At 44.1% G+C, this 21,773-nt stretch overlaps 1 protein-coding gene across 2 annotated transcripts in view; it reads left to right on the forward strand.

Annotated features, from left to right (window-relative positions):
- COL19A1 (collagen type XIX alpha 1 chain) overlaps nucleotides 1-21,773 on the forward strand; it is a 2,198,704-nt gene that overhangs the window by 1,811,994 nt on the left and 364,937 nt on the right. The gene's annotated exons all lie outside the window — the stretch shown is intronic.

The following is a 21,773-nucleotide window of genomic DNA, read 5'->3' on the forward strand; positions in this document are numbered from 1 at the left end:
ACCAGCAGCATTTGTATTTACAAGCCCTGGGCACTCCTGGTGCACTTTACTGGGGTCTGACAGTAAACCAAATAAGCCAATCATGGAATCCAACCAACATATACATTTTAAATAGGGAGCACTTGCACTGTGGCACTGGTTGGCAGTGGTACAGTGCTCTGAGCAGCTAACACCAGCAACACACATGAGGCACAGCGACAAAAAGTGGAAGGGAGACTCACGCCAAGGTGCCAGGTCTAACACCATCACTGTGCAGGCAATAGTGGACCACCTGGGAATCTCCACCAACCTCGACGCCAACCACACATTCCGAGTGCATGAGTCCTACATCTTCCGACAGCACATCATGACCCGGCGCTTCCTGGCTGGCATCTTCGTAAATGCACTGCTCGTTGGCAAGTACCAAATGAACACACCACACACCACAACGCCACAACCAGGCAACTCACAACTCTGGGAATGCACACGTCACAAACTCACATACAACATGCCAAACCACATGCCCACCCACCAGACACGACAGCACAACTCACTCTGGCAACCTGGGCCAGCCATGCACATAAGCCATCAACTGCATGGCACCTCAGCTACACAATAGCAGATTGTGGGAAGATGTGAGGACCAGGCATGTGCGAAGGAGGCAACTGACTGATGAATGACAATGTACACAATGCCAAGTGTGGCATCGAAGCGATGGACATACTGCAGTATGCAGACCACACACATATCCGTGTCGACATACACTGCTGGTGTATGGAGTACAGTGGACGTAACCATGTCACCCCAGCCAGTGGGGAAGATCCCGGAAATGTAGATTGTTATGTCCCCCCCTGTAAGCATGAGCGGAGTGGGCTGGCCCGGCGTACGCTGGGCACACGTAGGGGTGTGAATGAAAAGCACGTAGCTTTGAGGGTGGTCCTCTTCCGGAATGCCCAATGACTTTGCCAGGGCGGCGCCCCTCATCCCGCCACAAGGCCGACGACGTCGCTGTGAGCGGTGTTGCCTGCGTTCCTCTGCACCTGCTGCACCCCGGGCCGCAGGGCCCCGTACCAGTCCTGCCAGGCCTGGTGCACCCAGGCCTCAATGCACACCTGCCGACACCGGCGTGTGTCTCTGAGGGCCCACCACGTGCCGGTGCAAGCTCCAAGCCAGAGTCCCGCGAACCTGGCAGCCTCCTCAGACCATCACGACCTCCGCAACAACGGCACACTGTACTCCTTTCTCGTTGAGGTACTCCACCTGCATGCACAGAGGAAAAGTAGGTCACACATTTGGAACTGAGTCTTGATTACACTATGGTAGAGAACATCAGTTATGGCAGATTTTATCTCACCATACTCCCATCGATGTGGTGCCACCAAGTCTGTGCATAGCAGTCCATCCACAGGTGTCCGTGGGCCCACGCGGACTACTGCCCTTGGGCCATGCTGCGTTCAAGTCGTTCGCACACGTGGGACTGAGTCTTGATTTGTCAATGGCAGATTACATATCATTGCACGCAAGGAGAGGTGTAAGAGGATGACGCGTTTCAGTCCGGAGGGTAAAAGGATTATCGTTACGGAGGTGATCAAACACTATTGACAACTGCCCTGGTGTCACTAACTCTGTGCATTGCGAGCCAACAACACGTGGCTGTGGGCCACTGCTGACAGCTGCCTCCGGCCTACACTGCGGTCGAGTAGGTCTCACTGTTGGAACTGAGTCGTGATCACACTACGGCCGAGAACATCAAGTATGGCAGATTTAACTCCCTATACTCCCTTCGATGTGGTGACACCAAGTCTGTGCCTGGCATCCCAACCACACGTGTCTGTGGGCCGTTGATGACTATGCCGTCGGCCTACACTGCGGTGCAGCAGGCCTCACGCCAATCCAATCCAGTTCGTACCAGGCAGGACCCGTCATCGTTGCTGACTGAACACCCACTCCGCTCTGGTGCTTTTGCCTTCGCCAACCACAAGTCACCCCCAAATGTCATGTCAATGTCGTGTCTTAGAGTTCCAGGAGGAGCTCGCTGGCCCGCGCTGACCGCTGCCTCAGGCCTCTACTGTGGTCGAGTAGATCACACTATTCGAATTCAGTCTTGATTTATTTATGGCTGACTTGATGTCATTGTAAAGGCCTCAAGGCAGACTGCATCCCCTTTTAGCCCCGGTGCCACTAAGTCTGTTCCCCGAGACCCATGGACACTTTCTGGTTGAACTTTGGTGGCGACTGGCCCATGGACTTGGGGTTGTCATCACCATCATGTCGGTGATACTGACTTTGTGGCTAAAACGATGCTGTGGCATTCCACTCCTACATTTGCTGCTTCCGTACAGCTTCTGCCCTCTGAGGACACCTTCCACTGTCCCCCGCAACCCTCCGCCACATACACCTCCGACATTGATGAGGACCCGCTCAGCTCCCGTGGCCCATCTGACTGCACTGCAAGTCATCGTCCCGTGGCGGAGTGCCTGTGCCGGCCGCAGTGCATCAGGGGCCACTAACTCTGTGCTGGTCCGGTCCGGGACCCCTTCTTCTGAGATGTTGGATGGCATCTGAGGTGATGGCCTTGGGGTCATCAATTCCATGTGCCTGTGGCCCTACGCTGTCCGCTGTCTCTGGCCTCAAATACAGCCCCCCAGGGCTCACACACCAAATCTAGTCCTGACCGGCCCAGACGTCGCATCCCCGCAGGAGGCACACGCCACCACCGCTAGGACCAACTCCAACTGCCAATTGCCAGTGTCGAAACGGTCGTACTGGCAGAATGACTCGCACCTGTCGTGGATGCCATCTTCTTCCTGATCCCCTGCTCGGCACTCCAGGTGCCACTTGCTCTGTGCACCATGAATCATCGTCCATTACTGTTTTGGTTATGTGCTGTGGAGAGCTCACGCAGCAATGTCACCTCAGGCAGTGTGGGAGACCTGGGACGGCGATGAGGAAGATGATGCAGGTGTGACCCCCCCACTGCAGATGCATCAGGAATGTCCAGAAGGGACACAATCCTAGACATTTTCTTCACATGAGCACGCTCAGCTCTGGGGACTCAACTGCAGCGCACTGAAACACACGGACACTTCTGTTTGTATGTTGGGTGACCTCTGTACTTGCTCCGGCTCCCTCCATGTTGCTCAGCAGTTGACTCTGTTATGCAGGTGTTTTCTGTTTCCATTGCACTGGTGTCCACTGTTCAAATTGTTGCCAGCACCAAGCACTCCGTGCGGGCTGTCTTATACTCACCCCACACACATCCAGCACAGGTGTCACTGTATATGTGGCCCTGCCAATAATGGGGCCGGGCGCACATGCCTGTAGTCAGTTCAACATGATATCTGCGTGTGTCCCTGTCATCTTGTTGTATGCATGAGGGCCCTGGGCCCTAGGACATTACATTGTGCTGTGTACAGCGGATGCAGACATGTCACCACAGGCAGCGGATTAGAGCTTGGACATGTAGCTTTGTCGTCACCCACACAATTCGTAAGGGCAGTGGACTTGGCCGTCTTATGCAGAGCCAACGTGGGTGTGTGACTGATATGTGCGTGTCCCTGGGCAAGGTTCTGTACTGGGAATGTGCATCTGCATGTGTCTCTATGGCAGTGTGGGTCTCCTTAGTGGGGTGTAGGTGGTCCCTGAAGGGTAATAGACACCCACAAATGTGATCTAGTTCGCCTTCCATCCGTTCGGAACACACCTGCACCTGTTGGGCCACCTCCTCTTGGCGTTCTGACACATGGCATTGGGGTGCCATTTGTGGGTCGGCGAAGTGTTGTGAGCCTGCTGTGCTTGCGGGTGCTTCATGCTGTGTGGTCTGTTGTAGGGGCTGGGTTCTTCTCTTAGTAGCTTGGCTGCCCTGGTTCTGGTGTTGGGTGGCGTGGGATGTCCATGGGCTGTTGTAGGGCATCGGTGTCGAAGGAGTGGTGGTCCACTCCGGCATCACTGATGTGTGGTCTTCTGTGCTCTGCTGGAGGTTTTGTGCGTCCCTCTGCAATGTAGAGGGGAGATGCATGTTGACATTGTGTTGACATGTGTGTTGGCGGATTGTTCTTATTTACATGCGGACTGTATGACAATGTACATTGTGATTGTACTGTTTTGGAGGTGCAGGATTTAGATGTGCGACAGTGTACATTTGGACTACATGACGGGTGTGAGGTTTTATGCGTACATTTCCATTTCACAGTTTTCAGCTCTGTCAGATGTAGTGGGCCTGTTTCTGCACGTGTGCGAAGCCAGTTGTGTCCTCTGTTCTGCAGTGTCGGGGTTGCACATTGTAACACATTGTCATCAATGTGGATGTGCTGTTATTGCCTTGTGTGTGTGCTGCAGTGTGCCTCGGGGATGAGGGACATGATCCAGGGTCATTGTGGGTGTGCAATGTGCTCTGCTTATTTGTGCCATTGTGCCCATCTCACCGTCCCCTCAGTCCCTGGTCTTTACTCACCTGTTGATGTTGTGTCAGGTCCTCCTGAGCTGTGTCCTGTGTTGACTGTGGCCTCCGTTTCCTCCAGCTCCTCCTGTGGCGCAGGACACCAACCTTCTGTCGCCGTTGCTGCCTTCCTGTTGGCGGCATGTTTGTGCCTGGTTTAGGTTTTCACGTCATGCCAGCGCCTCTTGACCCCCTCAATTAGCCTCCTCCACACTCGGGCTGCATTCAAGGTAGTCTGATTGTGGGTCAGTTGCTGGTTGTGTTCTGTCACCTCTGCGACGCTGGTCTTGTTTTCCTGCGGACTGCACCTTGTCTTCCTCTCCCTCTTCTCCTTGGCCTTCCCCGACCCCGTTGTCCCTTGCTGGCGGTCTGTGGGGCTTGTGGGGTTCGCCTTGGCCTCTGCGCTCAGTCAGGGTGCATCCATATTGCTACGCCCTTTGGCTTCTTTCTGGTGTATTGTTTTTGTTGCTTTTATAGTGCATTTTCCCAACAGATGTGTGGGATTTGAAGGCCTGCCGCTGGTTTTCGCTGCTTTTTGTATCACGATTGGCCTCATCGCAGCTTTTTTGGCTTTCGTATTTCGCATTTTGGCCGCGTGGCATTGATTTTAACGCAGTCAGTTGACGCGTTATCTGGTGACTATCGCATGGTACCGCCGTGTTCTGAATACCTGGTTAACATGGCGAAAATTTTCCGCGATGGCCTGCGATGTTGAGGGTTGCGTTAAGTAACTTTTGCGATGGTTATCACACGATCTTGAGCATATCCCCGTGTGTTTTAAATAAGGTGCTGTATGTCTCAATTCTTAATAGTAAACAGTCTCGCCTGCGAACAGTATATTCTAGCTTGATTAGCAATCTAATAACTGGCCTAAACTGGGCCGTGGCGCGATTTATTAGGGCCTTCTTTTGAGAATGTAAGGAAACACCCTCTTTTGAAGAAAAAAAATGCCTTAGCTGTGCACCCGATGCGTATGTTTAGTGGCTATCACCTGTTTCCAGGAGCTGCACAGGAATACACGTTCAGGGGTATGTTGAGAAGAACTGTAGTCACAAATTTTCTGCCAGAACAGATAATTTGTTTAAAATGTACGGGAAAACAAATAACGGGTATTTAAGATGCTCAAAGCAGTGAACATTTTGTCGATCCTCACACTCCACACTTATTTATACACTGTATTAGTTCTCTTTTACGTCTTTTCTTTCTTTCATTACTCTATTTCTTTTCCCCTTCATTCTTGAAGTTTCTTTCTTTTCTCCTTTCTCCTCTTACTTTGCAATTGTTTCTACATATGCGTTTTCTTATGCACATGGTTTAAAAAACAAAAACAGGCAAAAACTCACGAAACAGCACTTCCTGCTTCTAATTGAAGCCCATGTTAGATGTGAAGGACATCTAACATGGGCTTCAATTGGAATTCCATAGAGCATATTATCAAGCCCATTATCGCCGTTTTAGCGGCAGTTTTCTGTTGCTAAAGCGGCGATAATTTTATCGCCTGGCTTGATAATATACCCCTAAGTCCCTTGAATTCCTCCTCATACATCAGAAGGTTCACCTGTAATTTTTGTTTAAGTATTGGTCTTGCCTAAACTGTGTGCATCAATCTATTTTGTGCTCATTCGCTTGTTGCTGTTTTCCTGTTTGCTTATTTGTTATTGATACTCACAGAGGCAAACATGAACTGGCTCCAAAGGTTGCCCTCCTTAATATTGTTTAAAGGCAGCACATGGAAGGGTGGCAGCATTCAACACAGTGAACTGGGCTAGCTGTGAAGTAAATCCCGGTAATGTTTATATATATACTTTCTATGCACTAACATGAAGTATTATGCTGTTGCTCTTTCGCAATAATGATACTACCCAGGACGCTGTCTTCCTGAGACATTTAGGTCATCAAAGGCTTCCCAGCGCACATAAGCGTGCACAAAGCAACTATACCTTGGTATATACCCGTGTTATTACTGTGGGGCACTGTCCAAGCGGTCATGACGACATATTTAGAAGGCACCATCTCTACAAGGATTACAACTTGTTTCGCTCTATATATGTAGGTGCTTACCATCCTCAGAATTGTTATGGAAGGGTTCACCTGCAAGTGACTGCTTTGGCAACTGAAGGATGGCATTGTTTAACTGATGCAAGAGTGCTGTTGCTGCCAGGAAAAGGAGGGGCATAAAAGTTATATGTGCACAAGTTTACAAAGCAACATCTAGTAATCAATTCCACTGTCTGATAATCTTCCTGTTTTACAATCTCTCTGTGACCTCTCTATCCATCGATCTGGCTATCTATGTAGCTTTCCTCAGTCAGTTTGTATACCTGTCGTTTTGCTTGTCCCTCTGTCTTGTAACTGGCTGCTGCTCTATTTTTGTGTCCCACCTTCCTGTTCGTCCATTTTTCCAAATATTTATCTATCCGAATATGTATCCATCCTATATATATCTTTTGTCTTCCTCAGTCTCTCCTTCTTTAACAGCTCAAATTAATTTCATATTTCCCTATACTAATTCATCACTAATCCTTGTTTGGTTCCGGAGTAGCATGCTACTCACCGAAAAACACTTCCTTGCCTCGTCTGGGGTAGTAAGCACTTTCTAAATACAATTACAATTACAGTACACCACATCCAGCCACAACACTCCAAGCATAAACACATGGGTAAAATACATTGCCATTTACAACGCCAATAGCTCTAACTCTCGCAAATGCAAGACCTATTGCATTGCAAATGCTTGTTTCTACCTGTAGGTGTGTCTCAGATGTGAACTACATCTGCATTTCTAAGACTAATCAATTAAGTACTTCTTTATGTGGTTGTGACTTATTCCAGGAGTGAGACATTGCCACATGACCTACCCCAAGAAAAGACACACCGAAACCAAGAATAAGACACAGCAACTCATAGAAATAATGCTTTGTGAATCTGGTCCAAAGGATAGAATGCCTCCTTGTTGAGGAAGCTGAGTAAAAGTACTTGTATAAAATCTGTTCTCTGAGTTGCACTGGCACTCACAGCGAGGACTACAGGGACACTTATAAATCGAAATATATTTAGTTCTGGCGTATATCCAGATACGTAATATTCCTCGTCCTCTTCCAGATGCCGAGGGCTCATAAATCAAGCTCACCTAGCCCTAGTTTCACAAGTTGATTTTTTCCTCCAAGGGACATAACACAAGTAAAACTCTACTGCAGACCTCAGTAGGCATGTACTATGAAAGCAAGTTCTTTAAAACTGCGTACTTTTCCACAAAAGACGTATGGGCATTGATAGTCTTGTGCACATTACTACGATATATGAACTTACTAGACTATTTTATTAAATCCTGTTACAGAGGGTGCTGGGAGAGGAGCAAGACGTACTTTTGATTGTGATTAAAAGGAACCTAATGGCTAATCAAACTCTTTTGTTCAGACCACCACGGCATTCATGAAGTATCTAATTTTCTCTCTGCCGTGGAAAAGTTATTTATGACACAAAAAACACAATTTAGTGTTTATGTGGGTGGATAGCTTGGTTGTCATTCATTCTTTCACAAACAATCTATTTTAGGTACATATTCCAAGAAAAATTCTGCTGGTTATGTGCTGTTTGATCTTTAGGGTCATTTTAGACAATAATAGTAAGATTTCAATTGTAGTACATTGTGCGTGCGGTTATTTTAAAAGGAAATCGAGCACTTAGTTGTTGACTTCGAAGTTACAAAAATTAGCCTGGATGTTAGAATTAATTGATTCAGAAGCACCATGTCACTGAAGTTGACAGGAGCATAGCGGCCTCCCATTCAAATCCTTTGTCCATTTTCTCCCTCCAGCGTCCTTCTTGTTGCCTTTTATTATGCAGATTTCTCTCAGCGCAACTAGGAGAGATTATGTATTTTTCCTATCTTTTTTCATTTACTAAACTGGCCCATCAACAGCAGAAAAAGCTGCCTCAGTGCCTGCGATTAATCGTTCCACTCCTTTCAAAGGGTTGTTTTCATTGTGTTTTGCTGCTTCACATTTGCCATAGTATAGCATTGTTCAGTTGTACATTTAGCTTCTATATTTATATACACTTTATTAATGTGTTAATAATATTTAATTTTCTGCGTTTTTGCGGACTCCCGGAGGAGGCTTCACAGACCCCTAGGGGTCCCTGGACCAGAATTGGCAACCACTGACTACCCAGGGTAGGTAGCCCATTGGCTACTGCCCTACATTCCCCTAACGGCCTTTAAATTCAGTATTTAGAGGCCCCCCCCCAACACCAGAGAGACAGATTTGTCTAACTGGGAACAAGAGAAGACAAAGCAGAGCTGTCACCGTGAGAACTAAGGACCCACACCAAACTTGGCAGAAAACACTGCCTGGCTGCTGGTATTTTGACAATTGCAAACACTAGACTCGTCCAAAAGCTGTGCATCCTCCTTAAAGCTGGGAGGACTGTTCAGCACTTCACCAACCATCTAGCATCTCCCTTGGGGCGGAGGAGCCATCCCTCTGCAGGCATTCGCCGCACTTGTGTGGTACCCAGTTTTGCTGGTCTTCGGGCCAATCGAGGGAGCATCACATCAGGAGGAAAATTCCATGGTTCCAAGAGGTTAACCCCATCTCTACACCAAGTTTTGAGATGCTTGACCTTCCAGGAGCCCCCCTGCATCATTACCATGGGTACAGGAGCACTTGCTGCAACCAAGGCTTGTTAAGTGTTTAGCCCAGACACCATCGCTGCCAAATCCGACCTGCGTGATGAGAGACTTCAGGACCGATGAGGCTTACAACGACAGTGGCCCAGCTGTCTTGTTTTCCTCAAACCGAGAACCGTGAGGGCATTCAATGCAAGTGACCAGCTGGCAAAACAACTCTGCACCTGAGCCCCACAGCCCAACAATCGACTGCACCCCCTTGGACTAAAGAACCTCACAAGCTGAGCTCTCCTATGGGTTCTGCCGGACTTGTCCCCAAGTACCCCCTTGCATCCTTTGTTTTCAGGTGACATTGACTTCAGCGGTGTAGCGCTTGAGGCAACCTACCTGTCCAGCACCTCTGCACCTGGACACGCCAGGACAAGTAAACTAAAACTACTGATAGGACTTTGGACCTTGGCCCCCTAGCACTTTAAGATCCATAGGGCACCTCCGTACTTTGACTGCAAGTATTTGCTTGTAGTATATGTCTTTTCTACCATAGGATCAACGCGTTCGAGGCTCAACATAACTCAAAAAACATTATTTGTGTATTTTACTATTTTCTTGTGAAATCCATAGCTGCAAAAGTACTTACATGATTCCAATGATCTTGATGTCTAAAATTACATGAAAATGGGTGTTATTTTTCAAAATTGGTCTCGGATTCATTCCTGAGTGTGTGTACCATTTATTGACTCGGTGTCTACACAAATGCTTAACTCTCCCCTATGATAAGCCTAAGCTGCTCGACCACACTACCACAAATAGAGCACTTGGGATTATTAAAGTAAGCCTTGTAAACCAATAAGGGTCAACTGGACTTTTTGCATGGTGTGCCACTACATTGTCCCGCTACATAAAAAGCCAGCTTCCTACAGTCCCATATGTGGGTAAGTTCAGACAGACATTGGGGTTGTGGATAAGTAGAAAAAGTTATTTTTTAAATGTTGTTTCTTTCTTGGACCTCACTCTACTCTAGTAGTAATCCTTTTAAGACTGCATCCAATGAAGTCAACTATGCCAAGCTGGACATGGGTGTGAAATCTTTCCCAACAGGAAAAAGCTCAGTGAGATCTACGGCCCTCTGGAAGATGAGGCACGATCCAAATTTCTTAGCTGCACATACTTTCTCAATTTTTACAGTTCTTGGGTATGTTCATCAGGAGATGCTTGCTTGCCCTTGGTTCTCTTCCTCAGCAGAGTCTGAATTGAATTTTGCTGATTCCGACTGAGCTATCATGAGCAGTTTGTGAGGTTAGAAATGCTGCCAGCATGACTTGGTGCCAGAAGTGTCAGATAGGTTTACACTGTGATATCTTATACATGTTTGTTTCAGTTGTGCTGAGTTGATCTGGCTTCCATGGGATAATGTTTAGGGGAATATTTGCTATGGCAAACTGAGAGTGCTGGCCAATACCACACTTTTCAAATTGGTCTCTCCAGCACCAGTTATGTCATGGTTTTATCAGTCAATTTCTAAATGAAGGTGAGAAGACAATGAAGGTTTTATGTTGAAGAGATAGAAAGAACAGATAACATCTCTGAGTGTACGTGAAGCAAATTCAGAGGCTAATGCAGGGAAGCAGAGCTGACAGATTCATTTGATGACTTCTCCTGGCTGATTATCCAGTTGTGAACTATTTATTAAACCTTAAATTGCTGCAAAGGTTAATTACCATAAGTGTAGATTGAATAACCATCTTTTGCCTCAGAACAGGCCCATTGACGCATGCCGTTTGATGCCTTCTGAGGATGGGTAAACTCTGAATGGTAAAAGGTGCTAGAAGTGCTCAACAACACGAAACTATCAGTTATACTAATTTGGAGCGTCAGTCTAGTTGGGACCAGTGATATTGTAAAACTGCACCTGGGGTCCTCAAGAATTTAAATCCCAAAACCCATATTCAGCAGTTAAGTTTTGTCCTCAAGTGCAGGAAATCTGCAGACTGATCACCATATGACTAAGTCCAAAGCCAACATTTTGGTCTGTGCCAGCAAATGTATCACAGTATATAATATAATTCAGAAGCAGTCTGTTGCGTGTGATAAGGCTGGGTTCCACTACAGAAATTTAACAAGGAACCTCAGGTCGATGTCTCTTTTTACCTGCTGAGAAGTGTAAAGGGGAGAAACAGTACATCATCCCAATTGACTTTAAATACTAATTAATTCTCAAAGATCACAGACTTCAACTTCAGTTTAGGGGTTTATTACAAAGCCAAAAACAACTGAATATACAAGCAGCTCAAGACAAGGTTGTAAAAATACATAGGATTTAATACAAAACCAAATCTACGGTTAAGTCTGCTCCAGTGGATCATGAAGAGAATAAACAACTCTAAAAATACAACACAAGTAAGGACTGCTCCAACGTTTAAGTCAAACTTCATCTGTAATTAGAAAGTGAAAAACATTAGACTATCCCTACACTATCTCTAAGGTGACATACCTAAGAAGCACATTCACAATTAAAACCAGATGACTAAAGCTAAAGAGTTCATTCTAAGATACTCTTCCCAAATCAATCCTCTAACTCCCAACTCATCCTGTCTCCCTTTACCTCTCTAAACCTCCTTCTTTCTTCTTCTGGCTCTCCTCCCTCAGGGCACTTTCCCTAATACAAAATGCAAAATGTAGAACACGCCCACAGATCACCTCATACTAATAGACACCTCTCCTAGGTAGTTTTCCACCATCTTCTCCATGTATATTCCGTTGACCTTGGTTCCCAGGCCTCCTCAGTGAGAAGGAACACCGGCTCCCAATTATCGAGTCGCTGTTTACATTGTTGCACATCACCTCCATACCTAACTCCTAAAACAAAAGGCATTAGTTCTAACTAACAAAAGGCAGCTTCTTCCACCTGCAACTGAAACATGAGAACAGAATATCCTTGCATACATATGAAATTCGCTGACTACTTCTAAGTACGAGGGCACACCAGGGAAAATACATTTTCGGGTCTATACAGTTTTGGCCAACGTAAGAATAAATGAATGGGCCTTTCATATTCCAATGTGAACATTTCATTTAGGCCTTTACACATCAAATTATGCACTTGAATTAATAACGTTTCACTCCACAACTTCTACAGTTAATACACGTTAAGCATCTCACTACTTCTTCGTACAATCTTCATCTTGGTGCACATTTAAACTAAAATGCATTCTATTATACATACACTTTTCATTAGGCAACTACAACATAGCAAGGATTACACTTTCAGTCATGAATGTCATTTTGTTTCTCTTTGCATGGCACAAATATGTTTCTATCGTTTAACATCACATCATTATTACACCAAATTTCTAATAACTACACGTTAATACAAAAACCAAAGGAAATGATGGACGGAGTGTTGAACATTGCAAGCACTCACCCCCAGTCAACTGATCTGGGTTTAATCCATCACCGTTCTTTAGCCCACTCTGCCACCCCAGTTCAGACATGGCCATATGCAAATCAGTCTAACCCTGTGCCTCATGGGAACAGTCCAGCCCGAACTGCCAAGCCATGTCTTCCCTGGACCGGAAACAAGCTTCCTAGGACCGGTTTCTGGCATTTCAGCCGTCTTCAGCCAGGCTTGCTTGAATCCAGTGGCAAAGTGAGCAAGGGACTCACGTCTGAGCATACCCTGCCAACTTATGGCGAACAAAGCAAAAACCAAAGGAAATGATGGACGGAGTGTTGAACTTTGCAAGCACTCACCCCCAGTCAACTGATCTGGGTTTAATCCATCACCGTTCTTTAGCCCACTCTGCCACCCCAGTTCAGACATGGCCATATGCAAATCAGTCTGACCCTGTGCCTCATGGGAACAGTCCAGCCCGAACTGCCAAGCCATGTCTTCCCTGGACCGGAAACAAGCTTCCTAGGACCGGTTTCTGGCATTTCAGCCGTCTTCAGCCAGGCTTGCTTGAATCCAGTGGCAAAGTGAGCAAGGGACTCACGTCTGAGCATACTCTGCCAACTTATGGTGAACAAAGCCAGACTGATTTGCATATGGCCATGTCTGAATTGGGGTGGCAGAGTGGGCGAAAGAACAGTGATGGATTAAACCCAGATCAGTTGACTGGGGGTGAGTGCTTGCAATGTTCAACACTCCGTCCATCATTTCCTTTGGTTTTTGCTTTGTTCGCCATAAGTTGGCAGGGTATGCTCAGACGCGAGTCCCTTGCTCACTTTGCCACTGGATTCAAGCAAACCTGGCTGAAGACGGCTGAAATGCCAGAAACCGGTCCTAGCAAGCTTGTTTCCGGTGCAGAGAAGACATGGCTTGGCAGTTCGGGTTGGACTGTTCCCATGAGGCACAGGGTCAGACTGATTTGCATATGGCCATGTCTGAACTGGGGTGGTAGAGTGGGCGAAAGAACAGTGATGGATTAAACCCAGATCAGTTGACTGGGGGTGAGTGCTTGCAATGTTCAACACTCCGTCCATCATTTCCTTTGGTTTTTGCTTTGTTCGCCATAAGTTGGCAGGGTATGCTCAGACGTGAGTCCCTTGCTCACTTTGCCACTGGATTCAAGCAAACCTGGCTGAAGACGGCTGAAATGCCAGAAACCGGTCCTGGGAAGCTTGTTTCCGGTCCAGAGAAGACATGGCTTGGCAGTTCGGGTTGGACTGTTCCCATGAGGCAAAGGGTCAGACTGATTTGTATATGTCCATGTCTGAACTGGGGTGGCAGAGTGGGCGAAAGAACAGTGATGGATTAAACCCAGATCAGTTGTCTGGGGGTGAGTGCTTGCAATGTTCAACACTCCGTCCATCATTTCCTTTGGTTTTTACACGTTAATTCAACACAAGAATATATGTGGATGCGGACTATCCGTAATTATGATGTACCCCTACAATTTTAGAGCACCATCACCCTCCATCACATGTTATGGTACTTACACACAGTGGTAGAAATGGTACCAGTTTATTGTAGCTGAGGAGCATAGGTAGACACAGCCTGCCTCTGTATGCCCTCTTACCTACTGGTCAACATAAAATGTACACTTAAATCTAAATATTCCATCTGACGCCAGCTACCCTGACGTTTAACATCACTCAGCAACATAACACATCCCCACTCTTTACCCCATCAGGAAGGAAAAAGGGAAACAGAAAATAAACCCAAATCAACTTATAGCATGAGACTAAAATAAACACTATTAGCATAAAATATTACAGTATGCTAGATGAATAGCAATATCGTGCCTAACATAATAACAATACCATGCTCAGTGCTCTAGAACTATGCATGGCTTCTAAACTGTAAGCATTACACCATTTATTTATTGTTGACAATATAATTAGTGCTCTAGAACTATGCATGGCTTCTAAACTTGAAGCATCACAACATGTATTTGTTGTTGACAATATAATCCTTTAACCAACCATTGAGCCTTCCTTCTTTTCACAAAAGTTTGACAAGAGTCAAAACCCTCTGTCTCTTCTGAAAACCAACTTCCACCGCCTCTTGGACTTTTACTGTGTCCACACTAACCTGCTCGTTATTTTTCCTAGAGTTGTCTCTCACAGCTTCCTGTGAACACTCATTTTGCACCACTTGTCCTCCAGTACAAGACATGCTTCCAGAACCATTCCCTTCAATCTCTTCCTGCAGCCAATCGTATTCATCATCCTTATCACACCCAGTCCTTCTCACTACCACAATTCCATTCATATTCCACACTTTCCCATTTCCCAATCTCACAGTATTTTGCAAAACCTTCACCACTTCTTCTGCTTAAAAAAAAATGACTTTCACCCCTTACAGCCATACCTGACTTATTCATATGCACCCAATCTCCTACTTCAAACTTTGCAGGTCTCACCCCATGTTTGGCATAGTAATATTCTTTACTTTTATTATGCATCACTTCCATTCGGTTTTGCACCACTTTCTTTGTACCCCTGTAGAAAATATGCACCTCTTCCTTTCTTCCCCTTTAGAAAACATCGATCCTGAGTTGCACTTCAATCTTGGATTCCTTCCTCTCATAATCATGAAAAGGGGTAACATGATCGTATCATTACATGTGACTTGATTTGACCACATCATTTAGATAGAGTTCTGTGTCTAAATCCCAGTTCCTCAACATGAGTTTTGGCTTTATTAGACAAAAATTGAACACCATTGTAACTTACAATGAAAGACAAAATGCCTTCTCACGTGAAAGTGTCACCCAAAATTTCCAAAACAAAGTCAGTATCCTCTTTTTCCAATACTCTGACCTCAGACCATCTTGAAAATAAGTCAGTCAACGTGGTCACATAATTGTGCGACTCCCTCACAGGTCCCATGATGCAGATGGCAACCATTTTCCCCGGTTCCTTGGGACTGAAACCGTCACCCATGGGTGGACACAAAGTCCGCAAGGAAGTATCAGCAGTGGAGCAAGCACAACAATCTCTAACAACTCTTTCCTCCACCAAATCCATTCTAGGCCACCAGAACAGCTTTGTTGAGAGCAAAGTTCATTCTGACAATCCCTAAATTCCTTTCGCGGCACAATTCCACAATCATGCCACGCAGACCCTCTAGAGGAATCATTCTTTCCCCTCTGGAGAAAGTGCCTTCCTCCACCGCCAATTCCTGTCTCACTTCCCAAAAAGGTCTCACAGAAGCATTCAAGGACTCCTTCCTTGGCCACCCACTCAGCTTGTAAGACAATACCTCCAGTAGAGTTGTGTTTTTCCCATATTTGACTACCATCCACTTTTGTTAATAGCAGAATACCCCTGATCATGGATCAAGGCCACTTGGAATCTATTCCATGTCTCACTTTCACATTTTGTTTTAGTAGAACTGGCTTTCTTAACAGAAAGTCAACCACAAAATTATCCTTCCCAGGTGTGTAAATCATCTTATAAACAAAATTCTGCATGTGTATTTAGATCCTTGCAGCCTTGATTATGCTTTAATGGAACCCTCAGTAATAATAATTTTAACCAAAGTTTTGGGGTCACAACTATTTGTATAAGCCTTCCCCCAAATAAATTATTTGAAATATTCTAATGCCCATGCACAATATGATGCCTCCCTTTCAATAACTGGATATTTTTCCTCACAAGGAGACAGAGACCTGGATGCATACACAATTATGCTTTCCTTACCAGTACAGTCCAACTGGGATAACACTGCCCCCACACTCTTGTTACTCGTATCCGTGGTGATAATGCTATTCAATGCAGGGTCCAAACTTTGCACAGCTATAGCATTAGCCATGGCAAGTTTGATGACTGAAATATTCTTTCTTCACAATTCAAGAGATTAATTGAAAATGCTATTTTTTTGTAAGTAACTGGTGAATATTGTAAGTTTTCTCCACAAAGTTTGAAATTTTTTTGCACAAAACTCTGTCATTCCCAAGAATAAACTTACATCTTCTTTTCTTGTAGGTGTAGAAGCCCCCTCAATAGCAGCCACCAAGACTGTTTTTTTGGTTTGACACCCTGCTCATCAATGACATGAACTGGATAGGTGACACTTCTATCCGCAAACTTGCATTTAGAATGTTCCACTGTAATGCCCCTCTCCTCTAAGATTCTCAAAACCCTCAACAACCTGGGCGTATGCTCTTCTTTATTAGTCCCAAAAACTAAAATGTCATCCTGGAAAAAGGTCACTCCTTGTTCCTTACTGAACAATTGGAACATTAAACGCTGAAAAACAGTGGCTGCTTAAGCTAGGCCAAACGACATACGCCTACATTTGAAGCAACCAAAAGGGCTAATGAAGGATATAAATTTCATGGACTCTGGTGACAAGGCTATCTGGTGGTAAGCCGCTGAAAGGTCGATTGCGGAAAACCACTTTACGTCTTTAAGACAAGCGACCATTTCATTGTTTTTTGGCAAAGGAAATCTGTGATAATTACAATATTGTTGTTTAAGTGGCACAAATCCACACATAGCCTGATTTTTCCATTTCTCTATCTAGCTATCACAAGTGGAGAAATCCAACCAGGAGCTATAATAGGTTCTATTATTTGTCAAGCCACAAATTAATCTAATTTATTGAAAACCTTGTCCCTCACTAGTATAGGTATGTAGCGATGCTTGTGTACCTTAGGTACCACATTCTCCTTCAGGATTATCTTATGCTCAAATCCATGAAGGTTGCCCAACTCTTTGTTGAACACTTTAGGGAATCGTTTCAACATACCGTCCCCTATTGCTGTGCCATCATCCACCACCAACACCTACTCCTTACTGTTGGGGTCCAAGATGATATTCTAAACCATCCCAAAACTGGCGGATCTGTCTTCACCACATATAACTTCTCTTCTGCCCCCCTGCCTTTAAATTTAAAGGGAAACCAATGATAACTTACGAAAATAATAGTTTTATCACAGTAACCCTCAAGATGTATATCCTTTTCTAACAATTGTTTCCCCACTTTTTGTACGAAGGTCAACTTCCATAAGCCTCCATTTATGATAGTGTACGGAGATCCTGAGTCAGCATACATTTTCACGTTAACACCATAGTTTTCCATCAACCATACTGGTTTGTTTCTACAAACAGCATCACTAATGTTTAGCACCAGATTATTGCTTACATTCATAACTAAGTTGTTAATGGATGTATTATCATCTCCTTCGTCCTCATATGTTTCGAACCTAGTGCCATCCTTCCCGCAGTCATTTACTTACTTGACTTTAGATTTTCTCCTCCTACATACCTTTTCAAAATGGCCACCCTACAATTTCTACTGTACGCCAAATGATCCTTATTATCACATCTATATACCTTGCTTGATCCTTCCCTTTCAGCTTTACCCTTCTCATTTAAGAAGGTACCTTCCTATCTGCATTGTTGCCCATTACTTCTGTCACCTGTGAATTCTGTTTAAGTGCAACAGCACATTTATTGAAAATTTCTGCTTAGCGCACAATGGCGAGAATTTCCTCCAACGATGCATCTCAATTTACCCAAAGACTCTTCTTTATGGCAGGATTGCATGTATTCATGACCACCTAATCCCTAATCAGATCGTCATTTAATGCCCCAAACCTGCATTCCAATGTCAACTTTTTAAGTTCTGAGACATAATTATCTACAGTTTCTGACTTACCCTGCTTTTTTGGGGAAAAATTTAAACCTTGTTATCTCCATGCATACTTTAGGCTCAAAGTGGTTATCTATATACAACAATTTTAAATCATATACATTAAAATCATCAGAATGCTTAGCCTTGGTCATTTGATGGTATACTTTTAATCCAGCTGGCCCTAAGGAGTGAAAGGTTAGTCTTTTCTTCTGCTCCGGAGCCATCTTGCCAGCTTCGTCCACCGCCTTCCTATAATTGGTGAAGAATGCCTTCCACTCCAACCACCTCAAAGTACCCTAAATGACTGGGCATACAAAGATTATAGCTTTGTGTTCTCAAGGTCAATGGAATTTGCCAGTGCCCTTACTTTCCCCTAGGACTAGTTCACTGTCCTGCTCTTCACCACCCAATGAGCACTATGCAGCAATTAACACCAGCTACTCAGCTCTCCTCATCAGTGTTACGTATTAAGGTACTCACACACAATGGTAGAATTGGTACCAGTTTATTGTACCTGAGGAGCATAGGTAGACACAGCCTGTCTTTGAGTGTCCACCCTCCAACTGACCAGCATAATACTTACACTTATATCTAAACTTTCCATGTATCGCCAGCTACCCTGACATTCCACATCACTAAGCAACATAACACAGTTGTTCACACTTCTGTTAGGCAGGTTTGTAAATCTGGTGAATAAACTGGTGCATGTGAAACCAGCTCCGTAGCTTCCTTTATTTGTTCTCCAGAAACTACCGCAATGTGGGTGGACAAAGACTGCCCTATTTGCAAGGAAACACACCATAGGCCTATTGGAATATTTGTAAAGACTTTGTACACTGCTCCTATCTGTTGTATACCAGCCAATAGCACCCTTTTTAGCTGTGTGTCATTACCAAACTCTCAAGGAATTTGCTTTGAGTCTGCTACTCTCACATGCCACACATCCTGGAAAATCTAACATAAATCCTAGCTTTATTTACTTTCTCTGCTCTGATAGATGCTAGACATTGTTACCTATAAGTCCGAGGTAGAAGAAGAGGAAGGGCCCACCTTTTGTGCTTTGTGTAGGGGGGTGCTTATCCCTCTGAGACCAATAGCTAATGATAAACAAGAACATTAACACCAAGGTGGAGCTTCCTAATCATAAGCCAAGCCCAGTGGATTCCCAGAGAGCTCAATTAACATATACATTCGATTTAACTGTGGCTTCCCAAGTATATTGTAAATATAGCAAGGGATCATTACTAATTTTTGATCAAATATAATGTTGGAAAACAGTATCTAAATGTTCAGTTTTGGAAATGTTATGCCTATATATTTTTGCATTCCAAAATTGATAAAAATCAAAGTCACCAAACCAAATATTATAATAGACTCCTAATTATGTTCAACGGTAAAATCACACAGTTACCTGAAAGCAAAAAGGCAGGTTGAGAGAAATGGATGCTTGCAATCCTCTTCTCGCAAACTTTAAAATGTGTACTATAGTAAAGCAAACGTCTCAATGAGGAAGCATCTGTCGTTTTCATGAGATGAGATGATATTTTATTCTTACTTTTTCTGTATTAGCCACTGAGAAATGGCAAACGGTTAACACAGTCTATAGTACTTTCCTTATGGCATTCAAAACCGAAACTTGAAGTTTGGGAAAGATTCAAGTGACTGTACAGGTAAATAATTATCCAAATTTCCAGAGTACACATAACTTCTCAGAATACAATGAACATGATGAGTCACGTTCATTCTATATGAATATATATGTATAGTCCTGCAGTAGTATGTCTAGTGTCCTGTATAAACCTAAAGAGTCTATGCATCCCTATACATAGGCTGCACAGTATCTAATGTGTGAGTCCGTCAACTATGACTTTCAGCCCTACAGTGATTTGTATCGGGGTTTCTTCAAGACAAGCTGTGAGACAATTAGCGCGATTTTCTTACTGCACGTCTGGTAGTGGATCTTATGCTTATTATTAATAGAAGACCTTGCATCACATAAGGCACCAACTTACATTATCATCAGTTGAAGATGACTCCGTCAGGATCCATCAGGAACCTTAAGGTACATTTAAATTCAAGAATGCATCTGTAGTCATTAGTTTCAACACTGCAGAGGGACCATGATGTTGCTGCTGCTCAAGATAAGGAATTCTGTCAAGTCCTCAACCCCCCTCCCGAAGGCAATGTCCATCGTATTGCTGATGGGACTCCCTCAATATGCTGTCTCCCTTTTTAGCATGGTTATTACCTTTAGCTTATATATATTACTCAACTTTTCCCAGACTGTCCCCCTGAACATCTTACGAGGACCAAGCAACATGTCTATCATCACCCAGAAACAGAGCAATACAAGCTCCAGTCCTAACCCTAGTATTCAAAGCCTTCCACTTTACACCACTGCACCTCTCTCAGCTTGTTAGCCGCACACCCCCATACTGTATCTCTCTGAACTAAATACCCACCATTCACCATTAGTTCATTACATTAAACCAGTAGCGGATTCTAGAGTTAACTCGAGCCCGACCACTCATCTGCAGTTCAAAACAAATCTTGAAACCACTTGAGAACCCAGACACTCAATTCTCCATCTTCTGTGTCCTGCTTCCCTTTACCCTCCGTAGTCAAACACAGATCGCCTTAAACACTGCCACAAGATAAATATGAAGGGTGGTGCAAGCTTTTTTATTTTTGTATCAATGTATATTATGTACAGCGCTTTTTTAAGAAGGGCTACCCAACCTCAAAAATCAGAAACAGAAATACACATGGACCGCTTCTAGCATTCAGAAGATATACAACGAATGCTAATGCAATGCACGTATGTAAATGTTTTAAAAATCTTTCTTTAATTCATCAATGATTATGTTTATTCATAAGAACTGGGATTATGTCAACAAATGTTTGAAGAGTCCTTAACAAATTATGATACTGTTAAACCTAAAGATGCAATGGAATGGAAAACATCTTATTGAATAACTTGGAAAGATGTTTCTAAAATTCAAAGATTGAATGAGCACAGACTTTCTGGATAGGGTATTTTTGAAAACATGAATGCAGTAGAAAGTGTTGTTCAGGGAAAGAGGAAGGGCAGAAGAGAAGCTTATTATTGGTTGAAAATCGGCAAACTATATTCACAATGGAAATCTGTAAAGTTACAAAAAAAGAAAGGTTTTATATTATTTTGAAGGACTTTGCTTAGTGGGAGTGAGGTTGAGACAAATGGATTATTGGCATAGGCCGATGCCCAGAACATACTTGCAAGTGGCCTGGTATTGTAGGGATGGCGGTGATTAATTTTAATCACGTGAACACGTGGTCCTGGAATGAGCTTCCTTCAATAATTTCAAATATATAACTTGAAGATAATATTTGTGGAACCGCTAGGCATTTAAACTGGATTCTGCAAAAAACAGAACGTGTTTTATTGAAGTCCATAAATGTGGCGTTTTGTATAGCAGACTTACATTCACAGAAATAATAAATTCTGCTTGGAGAACCGTAAAAACGTTCAGAAATGCATCAATCTGGTGAAAATGTTTTAAATTCCGCATGCCAACGAAGATCTTCCACTAGCCAGTTTACGGTAGAGTATCCTGTGACGCTGTGCGTGGGCATCTGTGGCTGCTGAAGGATTTGTGGTC

Source organism: Triturus cristatus, chromosome 6, assembly GCF_964204655.1.
Source record: "Triturus cristatus chromosome 6, aTriCri1.1, whole genome shotgun sequence".
Classification (NCBI taxonomy): Eukaryota; Metazoa; Chordata; class Amphibia; order Caudata; family Salamandridae; genus Triturus; species Triturus cristatus.